Source organism: Sus scrofa, chromosome 15 (genome assembly GCF_054392235.1).
Source record: "Sus scrofa isolate SSC_HxYL_T2T_F1_AM1 chromosome 15, Sscrofa_HxYL_maternal_Yorkshire_Landrace_v2.0, whole genome shotgun sequence".
Lineage (NCBI taxonomy): Eukaryota > Metazoa > Chordata > Mammalia > Artiodactyla > Suidae > Sus > Sus scrofa.
In genome coordinates this window covers 14851820-14868414 of record NC_139397.1, presented here as the reverse complement: position 1 = coordinate 14868414, position 16595 = coordinate 14851820, and the positions used below count along the sequence as shown (strand labels likewise).

At 39.4% G+C, this 16595-nt stretch overlaps 1 long non-coding RNA gene across 2 annotated transcripts in view; it reads right to left on the bottom strand.

Moving 5' to 3' along the window:
- The window catches only part of LOC146395728 (uncharacterized), an 83960-nt gene that overhangs the window by 59809 nt on the left and 7556 nt on the right, over positions 1–16595 (bottom strand). The window contains exons 2-3 of one of the 2 annotated variants that reach the window (XR_014829042.1): positions 11949–12032; positions 11368–11500 (exon numbers count right to left, since the gene is read on the bottom strand). This is a non-coding gene — a long non-coding RNA (uncharacterized LOC146395728). Of the gene's footprint in view, positions 1–11367; positions 11501–11948; positions 12033–16595 lie in introns of those variants that run through there. The other variant, XR_014829043.1, reaches the window with a different exon arrangement.

The window sequence follows — 16595 nt, the reverse complement described above, 5'->3', positions numbered from 1 at the left end:
TCATTTCTGGTGGGAAATCTTCATATTTGAATTACAGTAATAAGATTTGCTTAAAATGTTAAGGGGCACACTTTGAAAAAAATTTAAGATATATCAATTCTAAGAAAGCTTGGGTCCCTTAGGATATCAGGCATGAAAATTGCCTGTTTTCTCCTTACTTAAATTTTTGTCTGCTATGTTTCTTTTTAGTAACAAATAACCAGAATGTTCTTGGACTAGGCTGCTAAAACATTCTCTTTCAAGAGCCCTCAATAAGAGTTAAATTCAAAATGTTTCCCAATAGAATTCCACAATTTCCACTTAATAAGAATTTATTCAAGATGTATAAGACATAGCTCCTGCTCTAAAGTCAATGTGGTACAACCACTACAGAGAACAGTATGGAGGTACCTTAGAAAACTATATACAGAACTATCATATGACCCAGCAATCCCACTCTTGGGCATATATCCAGACAAAACTTTCCTTAAAAAAGACACATGCACCCATATGATCATTGCAGCACAATTCACAATAGCCAAGACATGGAAACAACCCAAATGTCTATGACATATGACTGGATTAGGAAGATGTGGTGTATATATACACAATGGAATACTACTCAACCATAAAAAAGAATGAAATAATGCCATTTGCAGCAACATGGATGGAACTAGAGACTCTCATACTGAGTGAAGTAAGTCAGAAAGAGAAAGACAAATACCATATGATATCACATATCTGGAATCTAATATATGGCACAAATGAACCTTTCCACAGAAAAGAAAATCATGGACTTGGAGAACAGACTTATGGTTGCCCCTGGGGTGGGGGGGGGAGTTGGATGGATAGGGTGCTTGGGTTAATAGATGCAGGCTATTGCCTTTGGAACGGATTAGCAATGAGATCCTGCTGTGTAGCACTGGGAACTATGTCTGGTCACTTATGATGAAGCATGATAATGTGAGAAAAAAGAATGTATACATGTATATGTAACGGGGTCACCATGCTGTACAGTAGAAAATTGACAGAACACTGTAAACCAGCTATAATGGAAAAAATAAAAATCATTAAAAAATAAAATAAAATGAAGTCAATCTGAATATACAAAACAGCACAGAGCTTTTAAATGTCACAGAGAAACAGATGTTAGAAGGGCAGATAGGTAGGAGGCATTGGCAAAACCCAGAAGGATGCGTCTAGGTGGTTGGTTACATTGAAATCAATTTTTTCCACAGACTTAATGTAATTATGTAAGTAGTAAGTATGCCTCATAAACTGTTTATTCACATATTGTAGGCAGAAGTAGGAAAAATTGCTCCAGTATATGAGTTGTTTCTTGCAAAACCAGAAAGAGCAAAGATAGAAAGTAAAAATGATCTTAGGGAGTTTCTGTTGTGACTCGGAGGTAATGAACCCAACTAGTATCTATGAGGATGTGGGTTCCATTCCTGGGCTCACTCTGTAGGTTAAAGATCCAGTATTACCATGAGCTGATGTGGCTCAGATCCAGGGTTGCTGTGGCTGTAGTGTAGACAGATAGCTGAAGCTCCCATTTGCCCCCTAGCTTGGGAACTTCCACATACCACTGGTACAGCCCTAAAAATAAATAAATAAATGTGAAAATGATTGAGATGTGATGAGTTGGGGTTTTTCTTTTTTCTTTTTTTTTCAATTCAAAAGTTGTAGGAGTTTCCTTCGTGGCTCAGTGGAAATGAATCTGAATAGTATCCATGAGGACACAGGATCTACCCCTGGCCTCACTCAGTGGGTAAAGGATCCAGTGCCGCCATGAGCTGTGGTGTAGTTCACAGAGGCAGCTTGGATCTGGCGTTGCTGTGGCTGTGGCACGATCCAACAGCTACAGCTCCGATTTGACCCCTAGTCTGGGAACCTGCATATGCCATGGGTGCAGCCCTAAAAAAAAGACAAAAAAAGAATAAAGCAGGGGAGTTCCCATCGTGGCTCAGCAGAAACAAATCTGACTATCATCCATGAGGACACAGGTTTGATCCCTGGTCTGGCTCAGTGGGTTAAGGATCCGGCGTTGCCATGAGCTGTGGTGTAGGTCGCAGACTTGGCTCAGATCCCACATTGCTGTGGCTGTGGCATAGGCCAGCAGCTACAACTCTGCTTCCACCCCTAGCGCGGGAACTTCCATGTGCCATGGGGCAGCCCTAAAAGGACAGAAAAAAAAAAAAAAAAAAAGAAAAGCAATAGGTAGCCAAATTTAAATGTGCAACAAATATATATATATATTTTGTCTTTTGTCCTTTTATTAGGGCCGCACCCGAGGCATTTGGAGGTTCCCAGGCTAGGGGTTTAAGCGGAGCCGTAGCTGCCAGCCTATGCCAGAGCCACAGCAACACCAGATCCGAGCGGCATCTTTGACCCACACCATAGCTCATGGCAATGCCGGATCCTGAACCCACTGATCGAGGCCAGGGATCGAACCCACAACCTGGTTCTTAGTCAGATTCGTTTCCTCTGAGCCACCACGGGAACTCCTAAAAGTGTAATAGAAGACAATGCAGTGCTAGACAAATATTGGCATTCCAACTAAAGTGGGGTTTTTTTGTATTTGTGTTTTTGTTGCTATAGGGTTTTTTTGTTTGTTTGTTTGTTTTGTTTTTGGTCTTATGGCTGCACCTGTGACATATGGAAGTTCCCCAAGCTAGGGACAGAATTGGAGCTGCAGCTGAAGGCTATGCCAAAGTCACAGCAACACAGGATCCAAGCCGGATCTGTGATCTAGGTCAAAGCTTGCGGCAAAGCAGGATCCTTAACCCACTGAGTGAGGCCAGGGATTAAACTCACATCTTCATGGATACTATGTAGGTTCTTAACCCCCTGGACCACAATGGGAACTCCCTGTGTGGTTTTTTTGTTTGTTTTTTGTTTGTTTGAGCAGAGAAAGATTTATTGCAGGGTCAAGGAACATGTGCTCTCTGCCTAAACAGCACTATCTTTAGCACAGTTGATCATCTGCTTATATACTTCTTCATCTGAAGATCTTTCTTTACTTTCTTCTTTTTTTTTTTTAGGGCTTCACCTGCAGCATATAGAAGTTCCCAGGCTAGGGGTCAAATTGGAGCTGGAGCTACAGGCTTACACCACAGCAACATGGGATCCAAGCAGTGTCTGCAACCTACACCACAGTTCACGGCAACACTGGATCCTTAACCCACTGAGCAGGTCCAGGGATCAAACCTGCACCCTCATAGATACTAGGGTGGTTCATTACCGCTGAGCCCCATTGGAAACTCCTGAAGATTGTTCCTTTTTGATTCCAATTTAATTTAATTTGGGGCTAGTTTATCTGCTCACTTGAGAATTTTTTAAATTCAGAGTTTCCGTCGTAGCACAGTGGAAACGAATCCAACTAGGAACCATGAGGTTGTGGGTTTGATCTCTGGCCTCGCTCAGTGAGTTAAGGATCTGGCATTGCCGTGAGTTGTGGTGTAGTTTGCAGATGCGGCTCGGATCAGGCATTGCTGTGGCTGTGGTGTAGGCCTGCAGCAACAGCGTGGATTAGACCCCTAGTTTAGGAACTTCCATGTGCGCACAGCCCTCAAAAAGACCAAAAAAAAAAAAAAGAATTTTTTAAATTACAGTTTATTTACAATATTGTATCAAATTCTGTTTCATAGCAAAATGACCCAGTCACATATATGTATATATTCTTTTTTAAAATATTGTTTTCCATCATGATCTATCCCAGAAGATTGGATGCAGTCCCCTGTGCTGTACAGTGGGACCTCATTGCTTATCCATTCTAAATGTAAGAGTTTGCATCTACTAACCCTGAACTCCCAGTCCATCCCACTACCTCCCCTCTCCCCCTTGGCAAGCACAAGTCTGTTCCCTATGCCTGTGAGTCTGTGACTGTTTTATAGATAGGTTAATCTGTGCCATATTTTAGACTCACATGCAAGTGATATCATATGGTATTTGTCCTTCTCTTTCTGACTTACTTCACTTGGTAAGATAATCCCTAGGTGCATCCATGCTGCTGCAAATGGCATTATTCATTCTTTTTTATGATGGAATACTATTCCATTGTATATATGCACCCCATTATCTGCTCATATTAATAACAAAACTTAAGAATTTACAGATGATATATTATGAATATTCTTCCTCCTATCCTGTTTCTCTATTTACCCATTTCTATTTGGAGCTATTATTTCCAGTGTCTTTGATATCCTTCAAAAGACAATCTACATAAACATATATATATTCTATTATATATGTATATTCTACGTATATATTTTATTTTCTTCCCTCCCCACTCTACTTTTTTTTGTAGCATATTATACATACTCCTTTCTGTCTTACTTAATTTGGCTTAGGATATATTTTACATAAAATATAATTCATTCATATAATCACCAACATAAACATGATATAGAATATGCCTCTTCCATCTTTTAAAATTGTGACCTTGTTCCTCTTTGCAGTCAGTCTTCTTCTGCCACCCCTTGCCCCCCGACAATAACAGCTTTTTCTTTTTAATCACTATAGTTCTGCCTTTCCTAGAATTTCACTGAAATGGAATCACAGAATATGTAGTCTTTCATGGCTTTAGCACAACTTTTTTCAGATTACCTCATGTTGTTTTTTGTATCATTCCTTTTCATTGCTGAAAATATTCCATTGTATACGACAACTTGGTATTCACGAGTTAGTGGATATGTGCCTTTTCCACTTTTTGGCTACTATGAATGAAGTTGTTATGGACATTCATGTACAAATCTTTGTGTTGACAGATATTTTCATTTCTTTTAGGTAAATACCTAGGACTGAAATTAGGTTGTATGGTAAATTTACATTTAACTTTTTAAGAATCTGGCTAGTCTTTTCTAAAATGTCTACTATTTTGCATTCCTACTGGTGATGAATAAAAATTTTAGCTGGTTATTTACTCATCAAAACTTGGTGTGATAAGTTTTTTTTAAACAAGCTATTCTAGCAATTATCTAGTGGTATTAATTTGCATTTCCTTAATGGCTAATGATGTTGAGTATCTTTCCATGTGCCATCCACATATCTTTTTTAGTGAAATGTCTATTCAGATCTCTTGCCCATTTAAAAAAAATATGTATGTAGTTTTTGGTCTTTTCCAGGGCTGCTCCTGTGGCATATGGAGGTTCCCAGGTTAGGGGTCCAATCAGAGCTACAGCTGCCAGCCTACACCACAGCCACAGCAACATGGGATCGAGCCATGTCTGCAACCTACACTACAGCTCATGGCAATGCCAGATCCCCGACCCAATGAGCGAGGCCAGGGATCAAACCCTCAACCTCACGGTTCCTAGTCGGATTCATTAACCACAGAGCCACAACGGGAACTCCCCATTTAAAATTTTTATTGTCTTTTATTATGGCGTTAAAAGAGTTCAAAGTCTTTTTTCTTCTTCTTCTTCTTTTTTTCGGGGGGTCATTTTTGGCCGCCCCTCAGCACATGGAGGCTCCCAGGCCGGGAATCAGATGCACTCCAGGTCATGACCTAAGCCGCAGCTGTGGCAAAGCCAGATCACTACCCCACTGTGCAGCCGGAGATTTAACCCTCATCCCAGCAGCCCCCAAGAGGCCGCAGATTCCATTGCGCCACAGCAGGAGTTCCAAGAGTTCTTTAGTGTATGTTTTGCAAATATTTCTATCAGTCTGTTCTTCCATTCTCTTAGTATTTTTTGAAGAGGAAAGTTTCAAATTTTGATGAAGTCTAATTTATAATTTTTTCTTTTGTAGTTTGTTTTTTAAGTCCTGTTGAAGAAATATTTGTCCTACTCCGAAATTATTAATATTTTCTCCTGTATTTTCTTCCACAAATTTCATAGGTCTTTGTTTGGACATTTAGGTCAGTTAACACGAGCTGATTTTCTTTTTTTTTTTTTTTAATTTAAAATTTTGCTTTTTGGGGCAGCACCCTCGGCATATGGAAGTTCCCAGGCCAGGGGTCAAATCAGAGCTTCAGCTGTCGGCCTACACCACAGCCACAGCAACGCCAGATCCCAGCTGCTTCTGTGACCTACACCACAGCTCATGGCAATGCCGGATCCCTGAACCACTGAGCGAGGCCAGGGATCAAACCTGAATCCTCATGGATACTAGTCGGGTTCTTTACCTCTGAGCCACAACAGAAACTCCAATATGAGCTAATTTTCTAAATGGTGTAAGGTAAAGGTCTTCCATCTTTATTTTCTTTCTTTCCTTCCTTCCTTCCTTCTTTCTTTTGGATTTCCAATTGTTCTAGCATCACTCTCTTTAAAAAGTATCTTTTCCTGGAGTTCCCCTCGTGGCGCAGTGGAAATGAATCTACTAGGAACTATGAGGTTGCAGTTCCATCCCTGGCCTTGATCTGTGGGTTGAGGATCCGGCGTTGCTGTGAGCTGTGGTGTAGGTTGCAGACGAGGCTTGGATCCCCAGTTGCTGTGGTTGTGGCGTAGGCAGAGGCAGCTGCAGCTCCGATTATACCCCAGGCCCGGGAACCTCCACATGACGTGGGTGCAGCCCTAAATAAAAGAAGTATCTTTTCCCACTACATGGGTGGGTCCCTTTCTGAACTCTTTTCTGTTCCATTGATCTATAGAATATTCTTGTTATTACTGTAGTTTTATGATAAGATTTGATATCAGAAAGTTTTGCAAATTTTTTGCCTCTTTTTCAAAATTGTTTTGCCTGGTCTCTCATTGTTACTATTATTTTTCCTTTGATTTAGCCATTTTCCCCTGCTTCTTTGTATGCTTTGTGCTCATTTGTTGATATTTGGGCATCTGAAAAGCCAGGGACTTAGTAGAGATTCTAAGGACCTAGCAAACTTTTTCTGGGTATGCATCTTTTCCAGACGTGTGCCTGTCGTTTCCCAGTAGGTTTGCCTCTGCTCCTTCTCCCCCTAGTGTCTGTCTGCAGAACTTCAGTCTCTCTAGAGTAACAAGTTGTTTCTGTCATTGTTCTCAGTTGCCCCCAACCTGGCATTCCAAGTACACATCCATTCTTTTCCCATCAGCACGCTAAGTCAGGCAAGACAGAAACCAATTCTTTGGGCAGCCTTCTGAAAAGCCAGAACACTAGATGCACATTCCACTCTATCTTTTCCCTCCCAAGGGAGAACCTGGGAGTTGGCAGCACATGGCTCTTTCCTGGAGAGGGGTTATGGGAGGGCCAAGGACAGGGAAATGAGAAGAACTTCCCTACCTGCTTTCTTATGTTTCCTCATGGCTTTGCACTCACCTGGGGCGCTGCAACTGCTTAACTGGTTCCTGGAGTGCTCATAACGGTAATTTGGCACCTACAATGTTGTTAAAGTCAGTGTCTCCACGGGGAACAGGGCCTGGAATTTCCTATTCCACTTTTTTCTGATGTTGCTGCTCTTGATTACACTTTTTAATTTTGAAAAGTCAAACTTACAGAAAAGTTACAGACTACTATAATGAACTTTCACCTAGATTTGCCAACAAAATATTGTTAGTATTTTTACATTTGCTTTATTCCTGTCTCTAGTATAAACAAATATACTGAACTACCTGAAGCTAAGTTGCAGATCTCACAAGTTTTACTCTGAATATTTCATGTGTATCCTTTAAAATAGAGTAATATTGGAGTTCCCATCATGGCTCAGTGGTTAACGAGCCTGCCTAGTATCATGAGGACAAGGGTTCAATCCCTGGCCTCGCTCAGTGGGTTAAAGATTTGGAGTTGCCATGAGCTATGGTGTAGGTCACAGATGAGGCTTGGATCCCACGTTGTTGTGGCTGTGGCCGGTATCTACAGCTCTGATTGGACCCCTAGCCTGGAAATCTCCGTATGCCACGGGTGCAGCCCAAAAAGGCCAAAAAATAAAATAAAATAGGGTAATATTTGTCAAATGATAAGACCAACACACAATATAATAATGTTGAATCTATTGTTTTCTATAGTAAGAGGTAATTTGTTGTTGTTGTTGTTGTCTTTCTAGGGCTGCACCTGTGGAATATGGAAGTTCACAGGCTAGGGGTCTAATCGGAGCTATAGTTCCTGGCCTATGCCACAGCCCCAGCAATGCAGGCTCTGAGTTTCGTCTGAGACCTACACCACAGGTCATGGCATACTTAACCCACTGAGCAAGGCCAAGGATCAGAACCCACTTCCTTACGGATACTAGTTGGATTCGTTACTGCTGAGCCACAAGAGGAAATTCCTAGAAAGAGTGTTTTAATAGGACTATGGGGATTGGTAGACTTTCAAAGGCATACGTGGATTAATGTCATCAGTTGAAGTGTGGCTACTTAGGTGAAGCTGTTGTTGACAGTTTGGCACTCCAAGCCATGTTTCCTGGATTAAGTTCCTGCCTGATTGGCTCTCTTTCAGGAGTAAGGAGTTGGCCCTGATTAGTTTGCTTTTAAAATCAAGTTTACCAAGGTGAGTTGTTGACCAATCGAACAGGTTTAAGACCAGTTCTAATGGTTACTTATTATCATGGCTTCTAAACAAGCAGTGTTTTCCTACATCTGTAGGGATTCTTTAATTCTAAGTCCTCTCTTTTGGTAGCCAAGGCTGAAAGAGAGACAACAAGTCCAGATTTTCACCACCATTGTTGATTGTTCTTGAATATTGAGGTTTCCTTTATGGAGATATGATATTCAACTTGCACATTGATCATTGTGACCTTACCTTGTTTCATCTTTGAATCATTTGCTGAATTACTGTTAGCCCAGTGGCTGTGTGGAATCATTTAAAAGTTTGAACAACAGACATTGAACAGTAAAACTGGAAGTACCTGCATTATTAAAAAGGAAAGAAAGATACACTATAACCATGAACCAAGATTTTATAAGCCTGAGGGATAAAATAAGAGCTAACAATTCCCTGAGTCTACCCTAGTCAGTTTGTCTTCTCTTTAGCTTTGATACAGATTGTTTTAGCTCACCTAACGTGTTATTCCCTGGATGAGAAGTCTTACTAATGACACGGACTTCCTTCTGGCTGCCCCCCTCCCCCCCCCCCATTAAGGCTGTTCTATTCCATTGCCTTTAGGGGTCAGCCAATGTGAAAAGACACATTTCTAATTACCATTTCAAGTTGTGCTTCTGAGTAGGGGAAAAATATTTCGGGAATCTTTTCCCAGTAAGGGTTTTATCTTTCAGATTGCTTTTAAAAAATGTAGTTCACTGAGAGTGCTGGGGAGTTAAACTCACAGACGATCTCACAAATACCCCTACAGATCATTAACCTTGACGTTCACATAGGAAAAAGAATCCAGGAAGGGCCCAAAAGGTAGGATGAATCTTGGAACTATAGGAGTTCCCTGGTGGCCTAGCAGTTAAGGATCCAGCATTGTCACTGCTGTGGTTTGGGTTGCTGCTGTGGTGTGGGTTCGATCCCTGGCCAGGAAACTTCTGAATACCGCAGGTGCATCCAACAAAAAAAAAGGACAGAGGTTTTTGTGGTTTTTGTGGCGATGAAGTGTTCTAAAATGAATTTTGGTGAATCTGTGTATAAAATGAATCTCTGTATAAAACCACTGAATTGTATCTCTCTCTCTCTCTCTCTTTTTTTTTTTTTTGGCTGCAACTACGGCATGCAGAAGTTTCTGGGCCAGGGATCAAACCTAACCCAAGTCATAGCAGTGACAACACTGGATCCTTAACCAACTAAGCCACTGGAGAACTCACTGAATTTTACACTTTAAATGGGTCAACTGCAGCACTATTCACAATAGCCAAGACATGGAAACTACCTAAATGTCCATCAACAGATGAATGGATAAAGATGTGTACACACACACACACACACTGGAATACTACTAAGATATAAAAAAGAACAAAATAATGCCCCTTGCAGCAACATGGATGGAACTAGAGATTATCATACTAAGTGAAGTAAGTCAGAAGAAGAAAGACAAATACCATATGATATCTCTTATATGTGGAATCTAAAATATGACATAAATGAACCTATATATGAAACAGAAACAGACTCAACGACATAGAGAACAGATTTGTAGTTGCCAAGGGGGGTGGGGGAGGGATGGATTAGGAGTTGGGAATTAGCAGATGCAAACTATTACACATAGAATGGATAAACAAAAAGGACTTACTATATATCACAGGGAACTATTCAATATCTTGAAATAAACCGTAATGGAAAAGAATGTTTATACAAAGTATATATATATATACTTATATATATAGGAGTTCTTGCTGTGGTACATAGTGGGTTAAGGATCTGGCATTGCTGCAGCTGTGGCATTGGTCACAGCCATGGCTCAGATTCAATCCCTGGCCTGGGAACTTCCTCATGCTGCAGGTGCAAAAAAAAAGTATACACACAAACACACACACACATATGTGTGTGTGTGTGTATATATATTCATATATGTATGTATAACTGAATCATTTTGCTGCAGAACAGAAATTAACACAACATTGTATATTAACTATTCTTCAATAAAAATAAATAAATGGGTAGTAAATTGTATGGAATACAAATTATCTCAAGCTGTTAGAAAAAGAAGGGGGAATGAAAGGCATGATATCTATTTCACATAATAGAATAAGTATGAAGAGTTGCTCAAATTCATTTTCAGAAAAATGCAGATCAAGACCACAGCAAGATACTGTTTTACACCAATATTCAAGTTGAAATGATCAAGTGCTGGAAAAAATGTTCAGCTCTCCTATAAAAGTTCTTGCAGAATTATAAATTAGGAACTGTACTTTGGAAAATAAGTTGTCATTGCCTTATAAAGCTAAATGTTCTCATTTCCTGTGGCCCAGAAATTCCACTAAGTATATAGCAAGAGAAAGAGCTTTCTGATGAGATTAGTGGTAAAATCAACAAAGGTGATATTTGGTAATGTATAAGTAAAACTATCAACTTTTGAAAGATCCACACTACTCAATGACTTAATATTTTTATTTTTAAATTACCAATGTATACTGATATAAAATCATGCATGGGTAAAAGATCCACTCAAAATTCAAGATAAACCAATGTATTTTAATGTAATGGAGTATGAAAAGTTCATTGATATGATTTCAGATTCCACATTGTAATTAATCTTTAAGAAACTATTACTTGTCAAGTTCTGGTGTTACATCAAAGAAGAATACACATAACTATCTGAAAAGGCTATGAAAATACTGTTCCTTCCTCCAACTACATGACTATGCCAGGCTGGATTTTCTTCCTATTCATCAGCAAAACAACATAGCATGATAAATTAAAGAGAAGACTTTATGAGAACTCGACTGTCTTCTTCTTTTTTTTTTTTTTTTTTTTGTCTTTTTGCCATTTCTGGGGCCGTTCCTACGGCATATGGAGGTTCCCAGACTAGGGGTCCAATCGGAGCTGTAGCCACCGGCCTACACCAGAGCCACAGCAACTCGGGATCTGAGCCGCATCTGCAACCTACACCACAGCTCATGGCAACGCCAGATCCTTAATCCACTGAGCAAGGCCAAGGATCGAACCTGCAACCTCATGGTTCCTAGTCGGATTCGTTAACCACTGCGCCATGGGAATTCCGCTCGACTGTCTTCTATTGAACCAGACATGAAAGTAAAACATAATGCCATCTTTTAATTTTTTTGTAAATCTTGTCATTAAAATATAATGTTATGTTAACATATAGTCTGCTCACTATTGTTTATAAATGAATTTTTAAAGTGAATATTTAAGAATCTCTAAAACAAAGCAAAGCCAAAGCAAGCATCAGGAGAATATACAAGTTAATGGCAAACATTTTCAAATTGTAGACCTCCAAAGCTAAACATCTATTTACTTGGGACAAAGATCTAATCATAATGATCTTATGCAAAGAACGAGTTAGTTATACATCCTAGGCTAAAAGAATAAAAAAAGTAAGTAGTGAGAATTCAATGAAAGGAGAGCTCAGGTGGTTATTGAGACTAATTCACATGGTAGCCGACCTGCCAAAGTTTGGACACAAGGGATCCAGGAAGTGCACCTGTTGGCACAATGCTTACCTGGCATACTGCCAGATGAGTGTTTCAGACAATCTTGATGGAAATTCCAGAATTACCAAAGGATACTGAGACTGCCATTGCTATCTAAAATAAAAAGACACAGCTGAATTTACTGCCTCGTATAGTATCAGAGAGCTAGGAAGATCAGGCAGGATCTGAGCAAAGCCAACCTCTGGGTCTTTGGGAAGTATGGAGTTCACGTCAGATGTGCTTCAAGAGGCATAAAAGGGTTGCCATCATCCTTAAAAGCTTGGTTATTCAAGTGACTATTGTTTTTTATTTGTTTGTTTGTTTGGCCTCACCCATGGCATGCAAAAGTTCCTGGGCCAGTGATCAAACGTGAGCCACAGCGGTGACCCAAGCCACAGTAGTGACAATGCCAGGTCCTTAACCAGGGAACTCCAAGTCCAGTCCAGGGAACTCCAGTAACTATTGTTGATTGCTCGGTACCCTAGACATCTTTTTTTTTTTTTTGGAGTGAGTTCATCCCTGACTATCTGACTTTCATAAGCAAAAGGGTCATGATGATCAATTGGCTTACAAAAGCAGGTTCACCAGTGTGAGTTGTGTTAATGAAATGAATGTGTTCTGATTGCAACTTGGTTCTACGGCTACAGAAAAATCAATCTTTTCCTAAATTTGAGAGGATTCCTCATTCTGATTTTCCTATGTAACCATTGTATGGTTATCAAATGTAGTTCTTATAACATGACTTTGTTTAAATTTCACTACTCTTCTAAAACAAAAAAAAAATTTTTTTTAATTGAAGTGTAGCTGACTTACAATATTTCATTACCTTCAAATGTACAGCACAGTGAATCAATATTTTTTATAGAATATACTCCATTTAAAGTTATTACAAAATTGGAGTTCCCATCGTGGCACAGTGGTTAACAAATCTGACTAGGAACCATGAGGTTGCGGGTTCGATCCCTGGCCTTGCTCAGTGCCGTGAGCTGTGGTGTAGGTCTCAGATGCGGCTCGGATCCAGCATTGCTGTGGCTCTGCATAGGCTGGTGGCTACAGTTCCGATTCAACCCCTAGCCTGGAAGCTTCCATATGCTGCAGGAGCAGCCTAAGAAATGGCAAAAATAAATAAATAAATAAATAAATAAATAAAGTTACTACAGAATAGTGGCTGTATTTTCCTGTGCTGTGCAATATATCCTTGTTGCTTATTTAGTTTCCCATACCTCTATCTTGCTCCTCCCCTTTTCCCTTTCCCCACTAGCAACTACTTTAAGCACTTTGTGTACTGTTTTTGTGGATCCGTTTCTGTTTTGTTATATACATTTGTTTGTGTTGTTTTTTTAGATTTCACAAGTAAATGGTAACAGAATATTGTCTTTTTGTCTGACATGTCACGAAGCATAATACTCTCTAGTCCATTCATATTGCAAATGATAGAATTTCATTCTTTTTACAACTGAATAGTATTCCATTTTGTGTGTGTGTGTGTGTGTGTGTGTGTGTGTGTGTGTGTCTCACATCTTCTTTATCCACTCATCTGTTAATGGACACGTGGGCTACTGCCATCTTTTGGCTACTACGAATAATGCTTCCGTGAATGTTGGAGTACATGTCTATCTTCTTGAGTTAGTGTTTTTTTGTTTTTGTTTTTGTTTTTTTTTTTGCTTGTTTTCTGTAATATACCCAGGAGCGAAATTACTGGGTCACATGGTAGTTCTATTTTTAGTTTTTTGAGAAACCTTCATACTATCTTCCATTGTGTCTTAGCCAACTTATTTTCCCACCAGCAGTGTACAAGTGTTCCCTTTTCTCCACTTCCTTGCCAACATTTGTAGACTTTTTGATGTTAGCCATTCTGACAGGTGTGAGGTCATATCTCACTGTGGCTTTGATTTGCATTTCTCCAATAATTAGAGATACTGAAAATCTTTTCATGTGCCTGTTAGCCATCTGTACATCTTTGGAAAAATGTCTTTTTAGGTCTTCTGCCTTTTTTTTTTTTTTTTTTTTTTTTGCCCATTTTTAAATCAGGCTGTTGTTTTGTTTTTTGTTTTTTGTTTTTTTTTGCCTTCTTTTCTTTTCTTTTTTTGATATTGAGTTGGATAAGCTAAAGCAAAATCTATTGTTTCCAAAATTTATTGATCCATGATCATGCATGCATTTAGTTGTCATGTCTATTGAACCTTCTTCATTCTGAAACAGTTCTTCTGCTTTCCTTCGTTTCTCATGACCTTGTCATTTGAAGAATATAGGCCAATTTTTATTTGTTTGTTTGTTTGATTTTTGGGGTTTTTGGCCACACCCACACCCATGGCATGGGGAAGTTCTGGGCTAGGAATCGAACCTGCTGCAGTGATATCACTGGATCTATTTAACTTGCTGAGCCACAAAAGACCTCTTGATTTTTGTTTTATAGGACACCCTTCAATATGGATTTTTGTAATTTTTTCCTTATGGATAGATTCAGGTTATGAATTTTTGAAAGGTATACCATAGAAGTGATGCTGTTTCCCCAGTGAATTACCTCAAGAAACCTCAGTGCTATTAGTTTGTGTACATTTTGGTGATTTTCATAGTGTCTCCATTATAAAGTTACCATTTTTCTCTTCTTATTTTCTAAGTATCTTATGAGGAAATACTTCGAGACTATGCTCCCCATCAGATTTTGCTAAATTTTTTTAACACTTACTAATGATTATTGCCTGAAGCAATTATTACCATGGTTGCAAAATGGCAATTTCCTAACTCTGCCATTCCTTTCCCTTCCTTTATTTATTTACATTTTTAGTATTAATACGGACTCATGAATTCTTTTTTATTCAATGGTTTATAGCCCAGTGTTCCAGATTTAACCAGTAGGAGACTTGCAAGCTGTCTTCTGAGTCCTTTGAACATGCTCCCAACATTTTTTAAAACACTTGTTTACTTTTTGGCACAAAAAAGTATCCCAGCCTCTTCTTTCTCAACCCCAGCGCAGGAATTAGTCATTTCTCTAAGGATATCTGGTTCCTTTCAGTGAAACCTTTTTTTCCTATTAAAATAGAGTGGGAGTTCCTGCTGTGATGCAGTGCGTTAAGAATCCGACTGCATTGGATTCCTTCCCACTGTTGCTCAGTGGATTAAGAACCCAACTAGTGGTTCTTAAAGCAAAAAGAAGAAGAAGAAGGAGAAGCAGAAGGAAAAGAAGAAGAATAAGGAGGAGGAAGAGGAGGAGGAGGAGAACCATGAGGATGTAGTAACCACGAGGATGCAGGTTCAATCCCTGGCCTCACTCAGTGGGTTAAGGATCTGGCATTACCACAAGCTTCGGTGTCGGTCACAGATGTGGCTCAGATTCTGAGCTGCTATGGCTGTGGTATAGGCCTTGCAGGTGCAGCCCTAAAAAGAACAAAAGGAAAGGAATAAAGAATCCAACTGTAGTGGCTCAGGTGGCTGCAGAGATATGGGTTTGATCCCTAGCCCAGTGCAGTGGGTTAAAGGATCCATTAAAAAAAAAAAAAAAAAATTTGGATATCCCTATATCTTAGTACATGGATAGCTGCATAGTATTATACAATATAGGTGTACCAGAATCTATTTAACATGTCCTCATTTGTTGCTTCTATTTTTTTTTAATTGTTTGGGGGGTTTTGTTTGTTTGTTTATTTTTTGCTGCACTCATGGGATGTGGAAGGTCCCAGGCCAGAGATCAAACCCAAGCCACAGAAGTAACAATGCCAAACCCAAGCCACAGAGGTGACAACACCAGATCCTTAACCCACTGTGCCACAACTTCTAAATTTTTTTTTTTTTTTTTTTTTTGTCTTTTTAGGTCTGCACCCTTGGCATATGGAGGTTCCCGGCTAGGGGTCAAATCGGAGCTGTAGCTACTGGCCTATGCCACAGCCACAGCTATGCCAGAACCGAGCCACATCTGCAACCTATACCACAGCTCACAGCAATGCCAGATCCTTAACCCACTGAGGAAGGATTGAACCTGCGTCCTCATGGATTCTAGTCAGATTTGTTTCCACTGAGCCATGACAGGAACTCCCTAATTTTTTTTAATCAAGCTATTCTGCACTGAAGAAAAGTCTGAAAATTTTGTTTTGTACATGAATGAGTATATTTGTAGGATAATTGTTTAGAAGTGGAATATTTGCATCAAAGATTTTGGGAATTTGTAGTTTTGATAAATACTGCAAATTGTCCTTCCTATAGGTTGTACAAATTTACATTTCCACCAGAATCATCTGAAGGCTGACGATGGAGCTTACAAATTTAGGTCAAAACAAAATTTTCAGTTATATTTAGTTTATTAGAATAGTTGAAGAAAAATTTCCTTAATCCAGTGGTCAAGAAAGGTAGAGCATTTAATTCCGCCCATGAGTTTCCCTGGTGATGAATTCAAACTAGATTAATTTTCTAAGTTTGTGATTATGTGTTCTCTCCACAAAGGCCTAAACATAACAATGAGTCACTATCATTTTGGCTCCTCAAGGCTGTCAGTTTCAATTATCTTTGTAGCTCTTGAGCTTCTAAAATACTTTTGTTTTCGCTCCACGAATATGTTTTGAGATATAGGCAAAGGAGTTCTGCCATACGTAGGTGGGTTCTTTCAAAAATAGATATTTGTAGTCCAATTACAAGTAATATTAATAGCTAAGAGCTGTCCTATAAAAGTGAAAGAAAATTTGT